Raw genomic sequence first — 25,323 nt, forward strand, 5'->3', positions numbered from 1 at the left:
TGTAGTAGCAAGGAAAGTATACGAACTGTTAATAGCAGACAAAATTGTAACAGACAAAACCATATTGATACATTGACCACCGAAGATGCCTTAAAATAAACCTTAACGCGTCTGGTCTTAATAATACATTTGTTACAGTCGCAAAATACGGCAGTTAATCTGTAAACTGCGCAGAAGAGAGGCCGAAAATAAAAAGCCAACATGTGAATACCAGGACACACCTTCAGAGAGATGCAGTTCGTAACGCTCGTAAACTCATTTTTTACAATAAATGACGTTTCTAAAATATTATCACTCTCATTAATATCGAAGACAACTAATGCCCGTAACTCTACCACAAAATATTCCGTGTTCCTTGCTCAAAACTAAATTCATTTGCTAATACCTTATGATAATTCGAAGTATTCTTGCCGTCTAAAAGGTTTTCCAAACAGCTATTACCCGTCATTTATTTGGCGAGTGGTTTAGAGTTAATTAATGAACTAACCAGTTAGAAAAACCATGATTAATAGCGTCAGGTGGCCTATCATCACGAACAACAGCGTATCACTAGTAAATTCACTGTATTAATAATGGCATGTCGATCAATGTGCAGTTTGAATCAACGTTATTCAAGAGAAGCTAGCTGTGCATGTGTCTGAGCTTTAAATGACATGACGAATTATTTTTTTCTGGATCTATATTAAAATCCGGCACCTACAGGCAATGTTAAAACAAGCAAAGTTTTCAAGGCTTACCCAGACTCGAACACGGGATTCATTTCCACTACAGACTAGTTACAAAGAGACGTGATACACCTCACTTGTAGCCAGTATCAGAAAATATGAACTTCATATTACATGACGAAAATTTTTGTACAGGGTCGGGACTCATATCCTGCACTATTGTTCTCGATAACTACATACGAAAGTTGTTAAATAGTTTTCATTCAAAACTAACAAATTTGAAATGAAGTGAACATTAAATATAGCTTTATTTCACCATTAGCGAAGGGTGCGCAGGGTTTGAAATACAAATAACATGGCGAAGAGTTCTGTGCCTTTTGGGGATCCAACCTCTCGCATATCGTCTTTGACTACACACGCAGAGGCATTAACCATCAAGTTGTTTTTCATCACGAGCTAGGAGTGGCATGTTTGAACTTGAAATGATGTGACGAAAAGTACTGTCGAAAAGGGAATCGAAACAACCACATATCTTTCTTGCTGTCAACTAATGGAGAGACGTTAAAAATCCAAAATATTTTCCACCAGCAGTTACACGTGTTCAGACAAGAGCTTGAAAAGACATGACGAAAACTTTGTGCCGAACCAGGATTCGAACCCAAACATGCACCCTAAGTGGAAACCTGGAGGAGTATGAAATATTGAGCAAACAACGAATTGGTGGAAGAGTATCGTCACTAAGGGATCAAAGCTGCAAATGGAAGCATCTGAGTATATTCAACATCCCAAGCTCAAATGAAAAACGAAATAAGTTCCCAGTGACCTTACATGGCGTTTGGATAATTAAATGAAATTAAATTACTAGTTTATACAAGGTTATTTGCGATAGAGCTTCTACATGCTGCTACTTCTGCTTCTGTCGTGGCCCAACCTCACCTCTAGTCAGTAGCGAAAGAACATCCTGTCTGATGTGAATTTGAACCACGGTGAAATCATATGTTCTTCACTTTGAGGAGCCAGGTCGAATAGAATTTGTTTGTGCCTATTAAAAGGTGTCGCTGAAAGTGGGAAACGCACCCTGACCTTAGATATACCAACCTGCGAGCCATCCGCCAGACAACCGTACTCCACATGTGTACGCTCATTATTTTGTCGCAACGCAGGTGTGCCTCACTTGTTGATAATACCACTGTCCTGACTACCTGGACTAGATTACAGTCAGTTCAGTACGTACACTTCCTTGATCTATCGAATCACCGTTAATTAGCTGCCTTGCCCACTCAATGCGCACATTCGACTTAGTTTTGTAGTAACTGAAATAAAATCGCACAACGGCCATCTACACATACTGACAACACTGTCGGAAGCGGAACTTTCCACAGAAAGTGTTACCTTCCATTTGAGCAACTCCGCCGCATTACCTACGCGTAGTGAACGTCGCACCAACAGTAACAATCTGTTGGAATCTCAGATATAATTTACTTCATTTTCTATCTCACCAATAACGGCAAAGCCGTAAAAATATCATTTTGGTGACAGAACTCGTATCTGTCTGTTTTGATCAGAGCAATGTTTGTGGCCACCTAACAATAACCACGTGAGCCAAAATTATTGTAAAACATTGCGCCTTGAGCCTTTAATCCAGAGCGGACGTTTTTGCAATGAGACTGGCAATGAAAAGATCATTTAATATTGTAGATTAGTTTCCAGCGTGAAATATTTTCGATTAAGTGACTGCACAGTATGCAGTAACAACAACTTTGTGACCAGAGCTCTCGCTGCGTATTATGTAAGTAATACTAGGTGTTTAATCATGGTGGGCAAAATTTACTCAGAAATAGGAGGTCGGCGTACAATTAGCATTAGCATGTTCTTGGTTTGTTGGTTGATTTTGGGAGGGAACCAAACAGCAAAGTCATCGATTCCATGGGATTGGGGAAGGACGGGGAAGGAAGTCGGTCGTGCACTTACAAAGGAACCATCCCGGCATTTGCCTGAAGCGATTTAGGGAAACCATAGAAAACCTAAATCAGGATGGCCGGACGCATGTTTGAACCGTCGTCCTCCCGAATGCGAGTCTAGCATGTTGTTTTGCAGGTTGCTATAAGTGTACTTAACAATCGTCATTTTTGTTTCATGTCCCAGTATTGTTCTTCCATTGACATCTTGAAGGTGCTTATTTGAACAGTATGAGTAGCGTTGTGTATGGGTTAGAAAATGGAGCGTTAAACGGAGAGAGTTTATAATTTGTGGTCATTTATTCTCTTTAAATTTAATAGAGGGGTGAAGAAAGCGGTGAAAGTTGGAACATTTGTGCAGTGATGGAGAAGTGCTATCGACGAAATCACATCAGAAAATAGTTTTCTCGCTTTATGTGAGATCGTTTTGACATGAGTTATTCGCCACATTGAGGAAGACCAACGGCTGTAGCTCTGTCACATAAGAGATAAAACACTGGTTTCCCACGAGACTGGAACCTAGAACCAACGCACCCTTGGCTTAAGAGTGCGGTGACGTTTCTGCACACCTATAGAGCAACTGCGGTATTCATAGCTCCCTCTTTATCCTAGTGATCGCTAAGATACATAATCATCAATGAAAAGATGACATTAGTCGTAGTTTCTGCGTAGAATGACCTTTCTAGACTAAAAACACGAATTTGATAGTTAGAAGACACACCATAAGTGAAAATGTCAAGTGAATTTAGCAGGTTAATTCAGTGTCACCACAGGACGTAAATTAAGTATCACTGGATTGCCAGACATATTCTATAATGTTGCCTAGTTCCACTAGTTCTCGCAGCAGGAAGCGGACTAGGGCAGGGAATCCAAGAATACAACTTGAGTTTTTTTCTTTTAGTCTCTATGTTATCGGAATACTGGATGAGAATTATTGCAGAGTAATTGTTACAAAAGACTGCTACGATAATAATAAATAAAATAATAAAGGAACTTGTGCTGATTCTTATTAATGGCTCAATAACAGCATGTCTTTAAATAAAAAGAATTTTTTTGAAGTAGCGTGGAGTGGTGTTTACGCACAGTGACCTATAGTAACATCTGGGGAAACGAGTCCGATGGTACAGGTGGCCAGACAGTGCTGATGACGATGATGATGTTTGGTTTGTGGGGTGCTCAACTGCGCGGAAATCAGCTCCAGTAGAAAGCCACAATTTTTACACACTCCAATATTTTACGCATTCCAATCTATCCACTGTCACGAATGATGATGATGAAATGATGAGGACGACACAAACACCCAGACCCCAGGCAGAGAAACCCGGTACCCCGTGGTCCAGAGGCAGCAACGCTAGCCACTAGCTGCAGACCCAGAGAGTGCTGGAATACATGGACATTACCGTGTTACTGCTAATTCGTTAAGTGAAGCTGTAAATTTTGTTAAAGAGCACTCGTTCTCATCCAGATTATAAAGAAAATCTAACTTCTTCCTATGAATAGATTGTGCAACTGTGTGTGAACAGCACCAACATCTTTGTATCTCACATACGACTCGGAGCCATCACATTGTAGTTCAACTCAGCGATATACCCTATGCATACAGCTTTCTGTAGATGATTTAATTTCGTTGTAGTAGACATTCAGTTCATTTTGGAGACGATAAACAAGAGCAACAGTCTTTCATACCATCATACACCTCATACATCCCTCCACTCCGTAGACTCCCAACCTGTACACCAGATTTGCTATAAATTCTTATCCCAAACACAGAAACATAACTTAAATTCTAGTTGCCTTTGGGCACTTGAAATGATCTTGGCAATTCCCTATTGATCTCAAACGTTTGTCTTCTGAAACTGGTATATTACCGAAAATAATTACAATGTCCCGTGCTCCTCTGGGCGCTAGGGCATCTATTCCAACCTCGACGACGTATAAGCACCGACCTCTAGATTCCAAGAATTCAGAGCCGCTCCTTAATTTGTTCATGAAGTACTCACATTGGCTAATCAACGTAGTAAGTAAAGTTTTACTGGCATCTAGTATCACCCGTGTGCCTTTGACCCGAAATGCTCCACCCTATACATCTCAAGTAACTCCATCACAGTGAATATTGGAACAGTTCACTTGACGTCATAGGAAACAGAGTATAAGCGGCAAAAGCAGCATCTCGTAATTAATAGCTGTAGACAAATGGATGCATCCAAGTTGCGCAACCTCAGCTCCTCGTTCGTTTAATACCCTGAATCTCTCTCAGCTCGTTCCATTGTTAAGAGAAATCTTTTTCAATTACGAACGACAAATTAAGGAGACTTCCTTCTCCTAACTTTTTACTATAGGCTTGTAGACGAAATTTTACAAAGAAACTCTATATCCCCAAAGCAGTCAGCTACGGCTATTGACACAATCTAAATTTTGTTTGTCAACAGACTTACGAATTTTTTTCAGTATCATACGTCAAACGAGTAACTATTAGTTAATAACTCTGAGATTTTGACCCAAAAGCAAGAGCTACTCAGTATTTCAACCTTTTCATACTTCGTTGCAAATGCATCAGAGTCTCGGTGTCATAAAACATTTTCTACCATTTTCAGTTAATTTAATGGAGCCAACAGATGAAGTGAATCGTGGAAATTTGGGAACACTGATGAACAGCAACTGGACAGTCACCTCAAATTTGAGCAGTAGGACTTCATCGAAACTCGCAACTGCGACCTCAGGCTTCCAAAGTAAATCTCGAGAAGAGACTAAGGGGCTGTGAGGACTGTACTTGGTATGTCTGTTTATCGTTCTGAGTTTTTTCAGTTAAAAAAGCGCGAATCAGTAACATCTGGAGGCAAGTGAATATGCTCAGGAGCTATCTTTAAGATGTTATTAAGCCTTTGAAATAATGTTCCGGCGTTTTGATGACTTTGGACATGTCAAACTCTTTAAGGATTGGGATCAAGCAGTTTTTTTATCTACCAGTGACAAGCATTCTTTACAGCATCTCTTCACCAAAACTAAAACGGGGAAATACATCCATATAACAGAACATCAGTCTGCGCTCAGGATCATAATTCATGTGGCGGGGGAGGGGGGGCGGTAGGGTGGAGTAATGGGGCTGCATAGTAATGTAATAACCTGTTACTCTTGTTTATCGCCTCCACTACTAGGAAAAAATTGGAAATTTGTGGTAAGTTCCTATGGGAACAAACTGCTGAGGTCATCAGCCCCTAGGTTTACACACTACTTAATCTAACTTAAAGTAACTTACGCTAAGGACAACACACACACCCATGCCCGAGGGAGGACTCGAACCTCCATCAAGGGAAGCCGCGCGAACCGTGGCAAGGTGCCCAGGACCACGCGGCTATACCGCGCTCTCCCCTACAAGGAGATAATCTGCTGTGGAAGCTATTAAATTGTCTGCAGAAAAGTGTAAAATACACATAATTATCACATACGACAAAAGTTATGCAGGAACTCTGCTACCATATTATGTGTACATTGCGCACATGTTTCCACTTCACATTATTTCCTCAGTAATAGCAATAGTGTTGTCAAAAATCTATTTGTTAACATGTTTTCTGTATAGCCTTCCATCAGAAAATCATATAAAAGGACTTAATACATAGTATAAGATCACATGATTTCAATCTTACATATGCACTAAATTAAAATTGACATCATGCAACGTGACACTATGTTTTGTGAATAAAGCTGTCTAGTATATTTCTTTATTTATTACTTCCTTATCGATTAATGCCTTTATCAGATCAAAAACTTCATATAAATTATATGGCGATGTGATGATGAGTTGTGCTCGAAATGCAAGCAACTGCGTCTTCTGAATGAAGCAAATAATTCATGTTAAAACAATACTACATTTTGCGACATGATCTCCTCGATATCACCCACTCCATACGCAGCCAAATGTTCAAACTTCCTCGACTTCTTACATCCCTCTATTAAATGCAAAGAGAACAAACTGTCCCAAATGTTAAATTATCTTCGTTTAACGCTTAATGTTCGAAACCATAACAACTTCAGTCATACCGTTCAAATATACAGTGTTCAAGAACGCAAATCACTATGACCTCTAATGCCGATTGATAAATACACTTATAGCAACTATTATATCTCTTAAAAAAAAATGTAACTATTTATTTTGAGGAAACACTGGCCTAGTAAATTTGTTTTTCCTTTGATTTATCGTGATCTGTTACTGATTTTTAGTGGAGATAGTTTTTACTTTTAGCTTTCAAAAAAATACAAAAGAGATACAATAAGCAAAATAATGAATTTCGTAGGTTGCCAATTACGTATTATATCTGGTTTTATCGAGCGCCAGGCTCCCTACAAATTACTGTAAATGCAATAGCTTAGTATTACTCAGCTCCAGTTCACTATCACAGAAAATAGACAAGTGTTAATAAAATTATTTCACTGGATTACTTCAATTAATCTCACTGAATATTTTAAGATAATTTCTTCCGCTCCGGCTATCAGACATTGTGCTGTGAAAAAATATTTTTAAATGTGCCGCGTAATAGCGGCTAATTGTTAACAGTCAGAGATCACTGTTACTCGCTCCGCAGCAGCTGGAAACATGCTAAATAATTTTCATTAAATATTCTTTTCATAAGATAAATGTGGCGTAGGTTCTTGAAATAACACACGGAGATCACTTTATACTAATATATTCTTACTAGGACACAGTTTACACCATTAAATATTTGCAATTACGTTACGACAGAAACAAATGCTAGCGCAGCACAATAGCTTGCGTACCTTATTCCAACTAACACCAGAACGAACAGAACAAAAAAGACTAGACAGAAGAATGAACATTGCATTGTGTTTTATACTCTTACAGAGATGATAATACTTCTTTTAATTATTTACACATTATAATCTCATACACTAAAAATAATGTCTTTTCTGCATTTATCGATATATATTGTATATTTTTACAGTTAAATCAATGTTTGCAATTCATTTTGAGTCACATACAGTCATTTTTATTTATGTTTCACCTCGATAATGGTGAATATTGCAAAAGGGACACTACACAACCTGCAAACCAACATTCCAAATCACCACGAAATTCTGCAGCAACTTCCTGTTTCGGAATAAACTTTCCCCCAATGGTTGATTTCATACTAAGTATTCCTGAAGTAATGTGCAGCGTGAGCTCTGTTTACAAAGTTGTTGTTACAGCGGGGTACGAACTCAGTTTATCGAAAATATTTCACACCGCAAACCAATCTACAATACTGAATAATCTCTGGATGCCAGTCTCATTGCAAAAACTTCCGCTGTGGATTATAGGCTCAAGACGCAATGATTTACAATCACCTTTGCTCGCGTGGCTATTGTCAGGCGGCCATAGACATTGCTCTGATCAGAACATGCAGCCACGAGCTCTATCACTAAATTGTTTCTTGAGGTTTTGCTATTGATGGAGAGTTAGAAAATGAATTAAATTATCTCCAAGATTCCAACAGATTGATACTGTTAGCAGAAAGACGAGTGGCTCAAATGGAAGGCAACACTTACTGTGGAAACTTCCACTTCCTACAGTGCTAGCCATTGTGCGATTTTATTTCAATTACTGCAAAAGTAAGTCTAATGCATTGTGCACTGGGTGGCCAAGGCAGCTGGCTAACGGTGATTCGAAAGAACAACGAAATGAATGTACTGAACATGAAATAAAACAGCCATTTTTGTTTTACAAAATGGTTCAAGTGGCTCTGAGCACTATGGGACTCAACTGCTGAGGTCATCAGTCCCCTAGAACTTAGAACTACTTAAACCTAACTAACCTAAAGGACATCACACACATCCATGCCCGAGGCAGGATTCAAACCTGCGGCCGTAGCGGTCGCGCGGTTCCAGACTGTAGCGCCTAGAACCGCTCGGCCACTCCTGCAGGCTTTGTTTTACATTTCTGTTTTGAAAGTTCTGTAATTCCAATGGTATCTAATAAGTGATTTCGTGTAATATATTAAATCTCATAAAATTTATGATTCCATTTGTGTACTGGTAGGTCAAGCTTGTCCAATATATTTGCATTTACAAATTAAGCCATAATTAAGAAAATTTAGCTTAGCATTGTTATCTTTCAGTATTTTATATAATATGATGTATATCCTATGTAAAAGTCTTTTTTTTTATTGTATACGCCAGTGTCAGGATAAAATAAGCAAGGTTTTGTGGATAGTTATTCATAGAATTGTTAAACTTTTAATTGTTAATTTAATAAATTTGCAATGTAGCTTTGTTGACTTGATTGTTAAGAAACATATAAATAGTAGGAGCACAAGGCTCAGGAAGGGTCAGTTGGACACAGTTTTGAGACGCAACCACTGTATTGTACGTCTGCGCAATTATCTATTTGTTGTAATACAGTATTGTGACTATGCAGCCTGTTACGTGGAGTGGGCTCCTTCTAAGAAGAAGCGGTGCAGTTTGTCATAAATAAACCAATTTAAAACGATTTGGTACCTGGATTATTTCATGGAATTCACACAACTTGATCCAGTTACCAGATGAAATGGACCGAGGCAACGACTACTTCAGCAGCAACAACAGCATCGGCGGCAGGAAGCAGATTACTCAGAGTTACAGCGAACTAAGATACGTATAAGAAATAAACTGAACTATACATGTGTCACTGCAGAACTAATTATTAAAGTGTAATGTTTTGGAAACTGTTCTAGCAGTAAACATTTACATTTGTCTCAAAGTAAGTCTTTGAGTGGTGGAGGCCAATGTGATCAGTAAGAAACACCCCCATGATCACACGTTTCTTAAATGTCTGTGAAACACAAGAATAATTTTTGAGGTTTTTTTGGTTAAATCAAATAATCTTTTTGCGATGTTAAAAATTTCGCCCCAGCAAACATTTCACTGCCTCCCCACGTAACGTAACAAAGAAGTTTCGTTACAAACAGACTGCAATACGCCCCATGTAATCAGAGTAGCAAAATCATGACGCTTACAAATATGTTGGACGGTTGTCTGGCAGATGACTGCTAGGTTGGTATATCTAAGGTCTAGGTTACGATTTCCACTTCTAGTGACAGTTTTTAATAGGCACAAATAAATCCTGTTCGCATCTGGCTCCTCGAAGTGAAAAACATGATGTCCTTTTGCTACTGACTAGAGGTTTGGCTGGGCCACGACAGAAACAGAAGCGGCAGCATGTGGAAACTCTATCACCAGAAACCTTTCTTGCACTAGTAATTTTATTTCAGTTAATGATCACTCGGCACTTATTTCATTTTGCATTTGAGCTTGAGATGTTGAATACACTGGTTCTGGACTGGGATTTGAACTCAGATCCTTTCATTTGCCGGATTTGATTCCTTCGTAACGAAACAGTTCCGTCAATTCGTTGTTTGTTCAAAATTTTATACTCCTCTATATCTCCCGTTCGGGTGCATACTTGTGTTCGAATCCTTGTTCGGCACAAAGTTTTCGTCATCTCTTTTCAAGTTCTTGTCTGGGTATACATAACTGCTGGTGGAAAATAATTTGGATTTTTAACGTCTCTCCATTCATTGTCAGCAAGAAATATATGTGGTTGTTTCGACTCCCTTTGAGACACAGTACTTTTCGTCGCATCATTTCATGTTGAAACGTGCCACTCCTAGCTTGTGATAAAAAAGAACTTGATGATCAAAGCCTCTTCGTGTGTAGGCAAAGAGGATATGCGTGCAGTCTGATCCCCTCTCAGCACTGAACTCTTATTTCTATTTCAAACATGCACACACTTCGCTACTGGCGAAATAAAACTATATTTAATGTTCATTTCTGTAACGTTCACTTCATTTCAAGTTTGTTAATTGTGAACGAAAAATATTTAACATCTCTCGTGGTTGGTTACCGAGAACAACAGTTGCCGGATATGAGTCCCGATCCTGCACTGAACTACACTCCTGGAAATGGAAAAAAGAACACATTGACACCGGTGTGTCAGACCCACCATACTTGCTCCGGACACTGCGAGAGGGCTGTACAAGCAATGATCACACGCACGGCACAGCGGACACACCAGGAACCGCGGTGTTGGCCGTCGAATGACGCTAGCTGCGCAGCATTTGTGCACCGCTGCCGTCAGTGTCAGCCAGTTTGCCGTGGCATACGGAGCTCCATCGCAGTCTTTAACACTGGTAGCATGCCGCGACAGCGTGGACGTGAACCGTATGTGCAGTTGACGGACTTTGAGCGAGGGCGTATAGTGGGCATGCGGGAGGCCGGGTGGACGTACCGCCGAATTGCTCAACACGTGGGGCGTGAGGTCTCCACAGTACATCGATGTTGTCGCCAGTGGTCGGCGGAAGGTGCACGTGCCCGTCGACCTGGGACCGGACCGCAGCGACGCACGGATGCACGCCAAGACCGTAGGATCCTACGCAATGCCGTAGGGGACCGCACCGCCACTTCCCATCAAATTAGGGACTGTTGCTCCTGGGGTATCGGCGAGGACCATTCGCAACCGTCTCCATGAAGCTGGGCTACGGTCCCGCACACCGTTAGGCCGTCTTCCGCTCACGCCCCAACATCGTGCAGCCCGCCTCCAGTGGTGTCGCGACAGGCGTCAATGGAGGGACGAATGGAGACGTGTCGTCTTCAGCGATGAGAGTCGCTTCTGCCTTGGTGCCAATGATGGTCGTATGCGTGTTTGGCGCCGTGCAGGTGAGCGCCACAATCAGGACTGCATACGACCGAGGCACACAGGGCCAACACCCGGCATCATGGTGTGGGGAGCGATCTCCTACACTGGCCGTACACCACTGGTGATCGTCGAGGGGACACTGAATAGTGCACGGTACATCCAAACCGTCATCGAACCCATCGTTCTACCATTCCTAGACCGGCAAGGGAACTTGCTGTTCCAACAGGACAATGCACGTCCGCATGTATCCCGTGCCACCCAACGTGCTCTAGAAGGTGTAAGTCAACTACCCTGGCCAGCAAGATCTCCGGATCTGTCCCCCATTGAGCATGTTTGGGACTGGATGAAGCGTCGTCTCACGCGGTCTGCACGTCCAGCACGAACGCTGGTCCAACTGAGGCGCCAGGTGGAAATGGCATGGCAAGCCGTTCCACAGGACTACATCCAGCATCTCTACGATCGTCTCCATGGGAGAATAGCAGCCTGCATTGCTGCGAAAGGTGGATATACACTGTACTAGTGCCGACATTGTGCATGCTCTGTTGCCTGTGTCTATGTGCCTGTGGTTCTGTCAGTGTGATCATGTGATGTATCTGACCCCAGGAATGTGTCAATAAAGTTTCCCCTTCCTGGGACAATGAATTCACGGTGTTCTTATTTCAATTTCCAGGAGTGTATTATTTCTGTTTCAAAGATGCGCACACTTCGTTACTGGTGAATTAAAACTATATTTAACGTTCATTAGCGGCTAAAAAAACGTCATTTTAGTTTGAAACATCCAGCTACTGCAGAGAAAACGCGATGTCCGACATTCGATTGTCCTTAGGTGAACAATCCGATTACATGCTGGGTTCGAATCGCCATCGAGCGTAGAATCTTACGTCACTTCATTTAAAGTTTTTTAACTGTGAATTAAAAATGTTTAACATCTTTTATAGTTAGTTACGGGGGATAGTAATAGTTGCTGGCTAGGAGTACCAGTCCAATACAATGATTATCGGCATATAATAGCACATTAAGATTTACTACTGGTACTAGTTATAAATGAGGAACATAACTTCTCTTTATATCTAATTGGCAATTAAACTCAGTCCTGTGTTCGAGTCTCCGTCAGGTTACATTAGCTGCAGGGCTTAAAACCAGACGCAAGAAAAACAGTTCGTCATATCTTTTGAACTTCAAACACATGCACAACTAGCTTCTCATGAATAACGTTGAATGTCAATGTCATTTTGTTTTGGACAACAGCGGCGATAACAGACTTCCGAAAAGAACATAGATCCACATGCCATCATGAACAGAGTGAAGTTACTAGCGATACGTTGTTGATGGTGACGACACACCGCTTAACGCTGTTAATCATGATTTTCCTAATTCATTAAACAGCTGAAAGAAAACCACTCGTCAAGTAAATCATGGCTAACATGAGTTTGGAACACCTTTCATAGGGCATGCATACTTTGAATTTTCCGGTGGTAGCGGTCATGTGTGCATGAGGTGTGCTTGCTTTTGTGAATCTGTGTGTGTTTTGTTTTTTTAAAAAAAGCTTTGGACGAAAGCTATATTTGCTTGTCCAAAATTAAGCGGGTCTCCTCTACGGTGAATAGCAAGCTATCTTCTTCCTAATACTGTCAAATTATTACAGGACTTTTGTACAGACGTTTTAGTTTTGCGTAAGGGTTACTGAATGATTTATGTGATAGAGTCGAGGTCGTTAGGTGTCTCTGATACTAATAAGAGTGGTAACGCTTTAGAAACGTCACTTATTGTCAAAACGTAGGTTCAGAAGCGTTAAGAGTCGTCTCATCTATAATAAGGTGTTTCCTTATATTTGTAGCATCGTGGTATATGTTTACATCAGGAGTTATTGCCATAGAGAGAAAAAAAATTGACATGTTCCACATCCACGAGGATCTCCTCAGCATGGCTCTATGGAACGAAAAAATAATCTAATCTAATCTGTGGTAACCATTTTGTTTAGCCAAACGACTAAACCGAAAAGTGAATAGAGGACCTGCAAGTCACTTACGTTATGAGAGCTAAACTCAAACCAGATGGGACGCAACTCAGGTCTCTCGGATACTTTTCAGCACATCACTAGGTAGTAAGTCATGGACTGTGGGAAACTCGGAAAATATGAGAATCAAAAAGTTTGAGATGTAGTGCTAGAGAAGGTCTCGAAAATTAGGTGTGCTGATAAACAATTAAAAGATTCTTTGCAGAATCGTGGAAGAAAGCTACGTATGGGAAACGCTGAAAATAAAAAGGGTCAGGACGATAGGACATTTGTTAAGACTTCAAGGAATAACTTTCGTTACATTAGAGAGAGCTGCAGAAGGTAAAATGTCTAGGAAAAAAAAAAAAAAAAAAACCTTCTCTTTGTGGTAAACTGACAAGTAACTGACTTTATTCAACCTACTAGCGATTCAGCCGGTTGCAAGCCAGAGACTGAACAACAAAACCAACTCCCTATGTCGCTTTTCGACTTGCAATACCTATAGGACCTGTACGTTCCGTAGAATAAATCATGATCCACAAACGAGACGTTTCATATTGGTGATGGTTTCTGAAAATAAAATCAACTGGAATAAATGTACTTCAAAAACTCTTAAAACTCTTATTTACACACTAGACGCTGATACCAAACAACAAATTATTCCGGTAACCTCCAGGTTTGGACCGACCAGAAATCGTTTGATTTGTTCATAAAATGCTTACTATTTTGCTGGATTACTTCGTCGCCCTAAAGGCAGACAAAACCCTTGATGAACGATAAAGAGGAAGTGACGAAACAACTGCTTACAAATACACTGACGGAAAAAAATCTCAAGACCAAAAAATAATTAATGTAGAGTAATGACATTTCGGGAATAGGTTTCTCTACGTAACATATTCAAGTGGTTAATACCGCAAGATCACAGGTTAATGTAAGTGCGATATAAACCACTGCAAATGTGAAATGCTGGTACATTCATAACCTGTGTAACAACAGAATGCTGAATGAAGCACGCACACGTGCTTGTACTATGTTGCGCAGGTGCTGCATGTCAGTTTGTGGAATGGGGTACCACACCTGTTGCACTTGGTTGGTCAATACAGGGACAGTTAATGCTGTTTGTGGATGGCGCTGGAGTTTTCTTCCGATAATGTGCCATCTGTACTCGATTGGAGACAGATATGGTGATCGAGCAGGCAAAGGCAACATGTCAACACTCTGCAGAGTATATACTTATATGGATATGGTGTCTGTTCTTTCGGACATGTCCGATAGAACAGACACTATTGATCACCTGCAGCCGTCTAGAACGAAATTAGAATTACATATTAATACCTTCAGCTGTTGACGGGCGTTGATATATATCAACGGGTACAGGTGAAAATGTAAGTATATAGTTCTGGCAATACCGGCCATGACCTTCTTCTTCTGTGCGGATGCATACATATTACCCGAACTCTTACGGGACTTGGTAAGAATGTCTTCCACGAGTAATGACGGTGTTGGGTAGGGACACTACGAATGTAGTGTGTGGACATAAAAGGTGAGGATGTGGATCTCGCGGGAGGCGTGCGCGAGATAGTCCCTGCAGTCGCACTATCCTCTGTGCCCCCGGTGGCTCAGATGGATGGAGCGTCTGCCGTGTAAGCAGGACATCCCAGGTTCGCGTCCCGGGCGGGGTTCACATTTTCACCCGTCCCCGTTGATACATATCGCAGGAGAGCTTCTGTGAAGTTTGGAAGGCAGGAGACGAGGTAATGGCAGAACTGAAGCTGTGAGGACAGGCCGTGAGTCATACTTGGGTACCTCAGATGGTAGAGCACTTGCCCGCGAAAGGCAAAGGTCCTGAGTTCGACTCTCGGTCCGGCTCACAGTTTTAATCTGCCAGGAAGTTTCAACACGAAGTGACCTCCATAGGCATGGAACTGCAAGGCGAGCTTATATTCCAAACCATTCAGTAGTGATGCAAATGTCCGTAACAGCAGTACAACCTGGACTGTGGAACAATAAAAGAAAGTCATTTGGTCGAATGAATCCTCTTTCACCTTGTTTCCAACTTGTGGCCGAGTTTACGTCTCTAGAGTGCAACTTTGGTTCGGGATGATTTGGGCAGCCGTATCGTGATATCACAAGGGCCCGATTGTTACTCTGCACACAAGGCTTTTTGTCAAGGATTATGTGACCATTTTAGCTGATCAGGTCCATCGCATGGTACAACGTTTGTTCCCCAATGAAGATGGCGTCTTCCAAGACGACAGGGCTCTTTCTCAAACTGTTCGCTTGTCCAGGAGTGGTTTTGTGAGTCTCAATATCTTGCAGTCTTTGTGGTCGACTTTGCAGAGATGGGTGCGAGTTCGCTATCCATATCCATGATCGATAGCTTATGTGGAAGCCGCTTTGAATGCCAACGAATTTCCTACACTGTATTAGGCATGGTAATGTGTTCTGTTAGTGGTGTTTGCATACTTTTGTGCAACCCCAATACGATACCTAGAAGGCGTCGATATGCTAAGATCATAATAGTGTGAGGATGACGCTTCACAGTTGGGTGCGGAATGGGACAACGTGGATGCTTCGATGTTTCCGCATGAGCCTTGATGTGGAAGCAACAGCTGTGACATTCCGAACGGACTGAATATAATCACAACTTCCTCTTGATGCGAAAATTTCATTCGTTGTGCTGGACCATAGTGGTATTGACTTTCCTTGTTGTTTAGCTTGACTGTTATATTGATGGGTGATGGATGATTGCGTCTGCTTAACCGTCGTAAGAACTTAGTCATCGCCAGGAGAAAATGCATTGAAATGAAATGTCTTGTGGCTAGGGCCTCACGTCGGGTAGACCGGTTGCCTCGGGCAAGTCGTTTTAGTTGACGCCACTTCGGCGACTTGGGCGGCGATGTGGATGAGATGAAGGCAACACAACACCCAGCCCCAGAGCAGAGAAAATCTCTGACCCAGCCGGCAATCGAACCCAGGCCCCTCAGCATGGCATTCCGTCGCTCTGATCATTCAGTTATCGACGCTGACGAAACCACATTAATACTATGTAACACTGCCTCTAGTCTTGATGTCTTCATAATGGCTTCATTTTGGAGTAAAAGGGAGTCCGAAAATTTTTTCACGTCATCTCGAAATGAAGCAGCTCATCAATGAGTAGACGCCGAGGCAATGGCAATATTGACAGCTACGTTTCACCCACTGTTCTCCGATATTTTCATTGCCATTAAGATCAAACGATTTAGTGGAACAGTCGATAAATGATAGGGTTCCTGAATGTATGTCAGATCACGAATATTTTATATTTCACGTTTAAGAAATCATTATCGCAGTAAGATTGTACCAGTATACCATCCCCTTTATCGTTGTGCACGCTCACGTATGCAGGGTATGGTAGTAGGTATACCTAGCTTGGAGAAGCAATTGAGAGAGTTCAAACCAAATATGCCGCCAGGTCCAGACTGAATCGTAATCCGGTTTTGCTCTACGCCATTAGTTCCCTAGTTACCTTACATCTATAGCGAATCTCTTGCCCAGGCCAAAGTCCTAAGCGACTGAAATAAGGTGCAGGTAACTCCTACATTAGGTGGGTAAAAGAACGGAAACGCATACATCTACATCTATATTTATACTCCGCAAGCCACCCAACGGTGTGTGGCGGACGGCAGTTTACGTGCCACTATCATAACCTCCCTTTCCTGTTCCAGTCGCGTATGGTTCGCGGGAAGAACGACTGCCGGGAAGCCTCCGTGCGCGTTCTAATCTCTCTAATTTTACATTCGTGATCTCTTCGGGAGGTATAAGTAGGGGGAAGCAATATGTTCGATACCTCATCCAGAGACGCACCCTCTCGAAACCTGGACAGCAAGCTACACCACGATGCAGAACGCCTCTCTTGCAGAGTCTGCCACTTGAGTTTGCTAAACATCTCTGTAATGCTATCACGCTTACCAAATAACCCTGTGACGAAACGCGCCGCTCTTCTTTGGATCTTCACCATCTCCTCCGTCAACCCGACCTGGTACGGATCCCACACTGATGAGCTATACTCAAGTATAACGAGTATTTTGTAAGCCACTTCCTTTGTTGATGGACTACATTTTCTAAGGACTCTCCCAATGAATCTCAACCTGGCATCCGCCTTACCAACAATTAATTTTATATGATCATTCGACTTGAAATCGTTCCGTACGCATACTCCCAGATATTTTACAGAAGTGACTGCTACCAGTGTTCGTTCCGCTATCATATAATCATACAATAAAGGATCCTTCTTTCTATGTATTCGCAATACATTACATATGTCTGTGTTAGGGATCAGTTGCCACTCCCTGCACTAAATGCCTATCCGATGCAGATCTTCCTGCATTTCGCTGCAATACAGACGTATGACGTAAGTGACAGACAATCACCTGACCACGTTCTAAGTCCGTAAGTTCCGCGGAGGGTCTCATTCTGCTCTCTCACGATATGGAGTACCCGGCAGTAGGTGGCAGTATAATGCACCTAATATGAAAAAACGTATGTTTTGGGGGATGTCCGGATACTTTTGATCACATAGTGTTGTCGTTTTTCTTTCGCTCTGTTTGCGAGTGGGACAGGAAGGGGAGTGACTACCAGCGCCATGCACCATATCGTGGCGTGCGGAGTATGTACGAAGGTACATATGTATGCGAACAGCACCGTGAACATGGCTGTTGTCCTTTTGGAAGACGGGAGTGATCACAGCATACGCATCATCAACAGGCAGAAGAAGGCGCAACACCCAGTGTCGAAAATAAACATCTTGGATCGTGTTCACGATGATGTAGGGTTGCCATATCTAGCTCGGATCCCGTCGGGACACTCTGAGATGAGGGTGTGGAAATGAAGTAAAAAATTTGTTCGATATAATTACTTTTTATTTAGGACACAATTGCGTGGAATTTGATGCGGCTGAAGTAGTTCGTAAATCATACACTCCTGAAAATGGAAAAAAGATCACATTGACACCGGTGTGTCAGACCCACCATACTTGCTCCGGACACTGCGAGAGGGCTGTACAAGCAATGATCACACGCACGGCACAGCGGACACACCAGGAACCGCGGTGTTGGCCGTCGAATGGCGCTAGCTGCGCAGCATTTGTGCACCGCCGCCGTCAGTGTCAGCCAGTTTGCCGTGGCATACGGAGCTCCATCGCAGTCTTTAACACTGGTAGCATGCCGCGACAGCGTGGACGTGAACCGTATGTGCAGTTGACGGACTTTGAGCGAGGGCGTATAGTGGGCATGCGGGAGGCCGGGTGGACGTACCGCCGAATTGCTCAACACGTGGGGCGTGAGGTCTCCACAGTACATCGATGTTGTCGCCAGTGGTCGGCGGAAGGTGCACGTGCCCGTCGACCTGGGACCGGACCGCAGCGACGCACGGATGCACGCCAAGACCGTAGGATCCTACGCAGTGCCGTAGGGGACCGCACCGCCACTTCCCAGCAAATTAGAGACACTGTTGCTCCTGGGGTATCGGCGAGGACCATTCGCAACCGTCTCCATGAAGCTGGGCTACGGTCCCGCACACCGTTAGGCCGTCTTCCGCTCACGCCCCAACATCGTGCAGCCCGCCTCCAGTGGTGTCGCGACAGGCGTGAATGGAGGGACGAATGGAGACGTGTCGTCTTCAGCGATGAGAGTCGCTTCTGCCTTGGTGCCAATGATGGTCGTATGCGTGTTTGGCGCCGTGCAGGTGAGCGCCACAATCAGGACTGCATACGACTGAGGCACACAGGGCCAACACCCGGCATCATGGTGTGGGGAGCGATCTCCTACACTGGCCGTACACCACTGGTGATCGTCGAGGGGACACTGAATAGTGCACGGTATATCCAAACCGTCATCGAACCCATCGTTCTACCAAGGGAACTTGCTGTTCCAACAGGACAATGCACGTCCGCATGTATCCCGTGCCACCCAACGTGCTCTAGAAGGTGTAAGTCAACTACCCTGGCCAGCAAGATCTCCGGATCTGTCCCCCATTGAGCATCTTTGGGACTGGATGAAGCGTCGTCTCACGCGGTCTGCACGTCCAGCACGAACGCTGGTCCAACTGAGGCGCCAGGTGGAAATGGCATGGCAAGCCGTTCCACAGGACTACATCCAGCATCTCTACGATCGTCTCCATGGGAGAATAGCAGCCTGCATTGCTGCGAAAGGTGGATATACACTGTACTAGTGCTGACATTGTGCATGCTCTGTTGCCTGTGTCTATGTGCCTGTGGTTCTGTCAGTGTGATCATGTGATGAATCTGACCCCAGGAATGTGTCAATAAAGTTTCCCCTTCCTGGGACAATGAATTCACGGTGTTCTTATTTCAATTTCCAGGAGTGTATTTTTCGGAAGATTTCACCTTCTTCAGGAAGTCTTTTTTTTTTTTTTTTTTTTTGAGCGAATCAAACTTCAGCAGCTTCTATTGGATTCATTCAGTTTCAGTAAAGTCTTAAACAACTAAAGGAAACGTCTTTTCAGCCTTGTGGTTCGATGCGTCGGTACCTATGCCGTAAAGTGAAACTTCTTGCAGTTGTTTTATACATTCGGACACGGAGTATGGTGCGAGAATATTTTTAACAGTCGCTGTGTAGATTGCCTTGCCGCTACTTTGGAGTCAGGGTACGCTGTGGCATACAGCTTCACGGTACAGTCAAGAGAATTGAAGGACTGATGATGTTTGAAAACTTCATAAGCTGTCGTTAGTTCTGCAGCAGCTACGAGCAATTCTTCCTGGGTATCTTCTTTAGAACCATGAATGTAGAAATAGGCTTTAATTCCGATGCTAATGGGAATCTATTTCTTCGTAAAGATGTGATGCTTCACATCTGCATTACCTCCGTGAGTTACTGAGATGAAATGGCTCTAAATCTCATACAAAATTTCTTAGTGCATACGTCCTTTCTTGAAGAGAGAACAGTCTTTTGTGTAATCATCCGAGGAATGACACTTCATCTTTTTTTGTCACTTTCGTAAGCTATGGTAAGTTTATTAGACAGTAAACAATCGACAATAACAGTTCAGTCATCGAAGTACATGTCACTATACACTTCACGCCCTATACATCCGTAGTAAACGCTTCAATTATTAACTTTCATTTGTTGTTCGTACTATGTTTAGAAAGAATCGTCGTATCACATCGCTATTTAAATGAGAACTGCTCGGTTAGTCCGCGAGACGCAGCTTAAATAGTTCCAGCCCCGTACTACCAGAGAAGTGTGTTATTTTCTCGAATGATGGCGCTAAATCTAAAAGGTGCTTGCATCATCGTTACAGGATCCTGCCGGCGGTTCGAGTCCTCCCTCTGGCATGGGTGTGTGTGTTGTTCTTGGCATACGTATGTTTAAGTAGTGTGTAAGTCTAGTGATCTATGACGTCAGCAGTTTGCTCCCTTAGGAATTCACACACATCCGAACGTCCGCAGCTCGTGGTCTAGTGGCTAGCGTTGCTACCTCTGGATCACGGGGTCCCGGGTTCGATTCCTTGCCGGGTTGGAGATTTTCTCTGCCCGGGAACTGGGTGTTTGTGTTGTCCTCATAATTACATCATCATTATCATCATCATTCGTGACGGTAGCTATATTGGACTGTGTAAAGAACTGGATTGTGTAAAAATTGGGACTTTGTACGGGCGCTGATGACCGTGCAGTTGACCGCTCCAAAACGAAACATCATCTTTATCACACATTTGAACATTCTAACATTCGATACAGTATATGCAACATGCAACACCATGTGTGAGACGACCAGGTCAACATAAACTGACTGAGACTGTATTTACATGTCACGTCAACTGATGGCTTACAACAGTATTTTGCAAAATCGGAACAAAATTGGATCTTGTCTGGATGTCGGGACAAGAAGATCCATAACGGTGATGGTCCTTATATATCGGGACGGATGGCAATCCTACGATAGCATGAATGAGTGGTACAAGTCACAGAAAAGAAAACACCCTCAAAATATCACAGAGCCACCTCTGTCTTGAAGCAGACACTTCACACCCTACAGGTTAAACACGTCATTGCACCGTCGGCGCAATCGACACCTTTCATCATTTGCAGAGGGACAGAATCGTGTTTGGCAGACCGCACTTCACACCTCTAGTCAGTCCAGTTCTGTGTTGTTTGGGCCACTGAAGACGGGCAGTTTCACGTGCCACTGTGAGGAACTGCGTTTTGCGAGGTAGCAGACTCCAAGTGGCCACTGCACGCAGTGTCTTTCACAATGTTCATCTGAAAACAGATTCACTGACCCCAACAGATCCTGTAGGATCTAACACCGATTGTCGCTGACAAGACCACACACTTGTATGCGGTTCTTATCGGTTCAGGTCTTTTTACGACCACTGTTCTTAGGTCCTCTACAAGGGGACACTGTTCCTCAAAGGACTCCGGATGCAATAACAATTGTCAACATGGATCGGACACATTCGTAAGGTGCACCATTCTCCCGGTTTCAGTTTAGAAAATAAACTTTCACGATGAAGAACCAGAAATGTGTCTGTAAGCCACACAGTCTATAGGATTCCGTTTGCCAATTGAAAAGTGAAATTCAAGGGTTAGATGAGATGGACGTAATGAGCAGTCGTTCCTGTAGGCAGTCAATTTCCGCCCTAACTATGTCACGAATGACTTGTGATAGAGGTCGGGCTCGATCTTGATGTGAACCTAAGTTTGTAATTCGTTTACCCAGCCTAACCCAGGAGAAACCAAGTCTCAGACCTTAGTACATAATTCATCGACTTCTAGGAATGGAGTCTCGGTGGATCTTCTCGTTAAATGAAATTCAAACTGACCGAAGTCATCTAGACCAAAAGTGTTTAGGCTATTCAATGCATTACTGACCACACTGTAAATTTATCTAGTTACACGTTTATATGTAACATCAACTTGAAACTTTCCTTTTATCAGCGCCTCATGTCCATTATATCTCGTAACTTTCTTGACAAATGATTGCAATGAATGAAATCCAAAAGATTTATATGTAATCTAGTTTATAAGCGATGTAGAAGTTCCTGTGTCCTTTAACTACTATTGTTATACCTAGCATTTGTAGACACACCAACACTTTATGTGGATTGCAAGTTTCTGTGTTTGCTAAAATCTGAATTTTAAGCACTGAAGCAGTACCGTTCACTATCGTGTGGATTCTTGGCGTTGCGAGAAACACAAGGATTACAACTTGCTAATGTGAGTCTGCCTATCACAATGGAAGCATGCTCTCTACATCTACATCATACTCCACAAGCCACCTAACGGTTTGTGGCGTATGGTACTTTCGGTACCACTGTCTGATCCCTCCAATCCTCTTCCACTCGCGAATAGTGCGAGGGAAGAATGATTGTGGGTAAGGCTCTGTATTGGCTCTAATTTCTCTAATTTTCTTCTCGTGGTCAATACGCGAGATGTATGTGGGAGGAAGTAATATGTTGTTTGACTTCTCCTGAAAAGTGCTGTCCCGAAATTTCAGTAGTACACCGTACTGCTTAAGGCACTGATGGCGTCGCTACCCTTACAAAATACTCGGCAATATATTTAGCAACGTGTATTATTGAGAATCATGTGCATTTCATCACAAAAAGCTATTTGCTTTGATTTATATGATTATCACGAAGATGAAAGTAATCAAGTGCGAAGAAAACCTGTGACACAGATAAAGTAGCTACGTAAACGTGTGAATGGTAGAAGAACGTTAAGTAATTTAGCAGAAACCTAAGCCAGCTTCTAGCTTTCAGACCATAACGTCAATTCTAACGATATCATTCGGAATCTGGCCCACGAATAATGTATCTAAGCAAATTCACATACTGCCAAAAATATAATAGCACACCTCGAAAGACGACGTCGAGTTTGATCCGATGACGGCATATGCCACCTGGGGAATAATATATGTACTGACAATGGCTTCAACATCGTCCACCAACAGATGGCATAGTTGCATATCTACCAGAGCGCCATCTGTGTCTACACTTTGATAGGGAAAGCGCATATCCACACGGCCCAGTGTGGTGCAAACGTGTGTAGGCAACCATACCACGGAGACACACACGTGTTACTTGCATTTTTATGCATTATCAGTGTGCTGCGTTAGTGTTGAGTATCCGTTCGGTTATACAGTATCATCTAGTGATATGGTTTTAATTGTGTGCTCGACCTGTTTATCGTCCATGACTGTTCCGTTCAGAAATGGCTCTAAGCTCTCTGGGACTCCACTATGGGACTTAACATCTGACGCCATCAGTCCCCTAGACTTCTAGAACTACTTAAACCTAACTAACCTAAGGACATCACACACATCCATGCCCGAGGCAGGATTCGAACCTGGGACTGTAGCAGCAGCGCGGTTCCGGACTGAAGCGCCTAGAACCGCTCGGTCACAGCAGCCGGCTGACTGTTCCGTGCCTCGCCGTTCGTCACGTGGCTGTTATCATCGTTCTGCGACTTTTTATGCTCCGGCCGTCCTTTGCCTGGAGCCTTTTAATCTGGTGCGTGTTTTTTGTGTAAAAACGTTTTTAGACTTTTATCTCCGTTTTACAGTCACCGCTTTGTATGCCTTTTTTGTTTCTATATTCCGCCAAATTTTCTTCTTTATATTGTTTTAAATGTCTTCCTGTCCATTTATGTCTCTCGGCTGAAAAGCAGCGCTTATGTTGCTGCCAGCCCGCCCCTGATGGGGAATGGAAATGTCAACAAAGGAAAAAAAGTGTTTCCTGCAGTCAATTGAGCGAGTTTGAAAGGAGTCAAATTGTAGCCTTCCGAGTAACGGGTTGGTCCTTCGGAGAATTGTAACTCAAATCGGATGTGCTGTGTCAGTTGTGCAACGATGCTGATATCCGTGGTGAACGGTAGACGAGGTTCTGGGCGTCCACACAGAACGGACGCCCGCCAGGATCGTACTGTAAGGACAGTGGTGCCATAACGCATGACGCCGCATTCCATCGAGCTGACGTGCCCGCCTTCATCGCTCTTGCCTCCTCCTTAACAGTATCAGGCGCAGCATATCCATGTCCATGATTCTCAGCTGTAATGCATAGAAATTTTTACAGTTTCCCTGACAGCATGTTTTCATGCATGCATAATAACGATAGAGTATTTGACTGTATTCTGCAGATTGTCGTAAATGCCGCATTATGTCATCTTATTCTCGTTCACGCTGACATCGTGTTTTGGATTTTACGTTTCTGAAAATGAGTTAGGAATAGTGTGTAGCACCACATTGTACTAATACATCTATAAAATCACGCGAAAAATTGATTCTGAGAGTTTCAAACAATAAGAACAAAAAAACAGAATGTGGTTGTAACTCGCTCCTAGAGAGCCAAATGATTAAGTAGCCCACTTCCATATATGATGCGTCAACGATTTGGATTTAAAAACAAAATTGAAGAAACGCATTTTCGAGAGCTCCTGCACTTCGTCGAAGTTTATAACATGCATCTCATGAATGAAAATGTTTCCTTTACGGTACTAAGCGCACAGTCCGGATCCACGCGACTGCTACGGTCGCAGGTTCGAATCCTGCCACGGGCATGGATGTGTGTGATGTCCTTAGGTTAGTTAGGTTTAAGTAGTTCTAAGTTCTAGGGACTGATAACCACAGATGTTAAGTCTCATAGTGCTCAGAGCCATTTGAACAATTTTACGGTACTAAAGTCTAAAAATATTACGGCGGAGATCTTTCATCTCTGTCTACTGTGGTTGAGGATTCGATCGCAGATAAATTCTTGTGACAAGCAAGATTATGAAGATGACTGCCGCTAGTTACATTCTCAGTAATTTAAGTTGTGCTCTTAGATTCCTGTCTAACCGCATACTCGGAGATCGCTATATATTCGGAAAAAATGGTGAATTATTTCTGACAAGAAAAAATATAAAGGTCACTGCGGATGTTTCACTCACAGCAATTTCATCTCCAGCAATTTCCTATTTCGTATTTTAAACACACAGAAATCACGAAATCATTACTGAGGAAGTGCGCTCTTACATGTAAGTACTAACGAATATTGCAGAAAAAT

This window comes from Schistocerca nitens, chromosome 9 (assembly GCF_023898315.1).
Source record: "Schistocerca nitens isolate TAMUIC-IGC-003100 chromosome 9, iqSchNite1.1, whole genome shotgun sequence".
Classification (NCBI taxonomy): Eukaryota; Metazoa; Arthropoda; class Insecta; order Orthoptera; family Acrididae; genus Schistocerca; species Schistocerca nitens.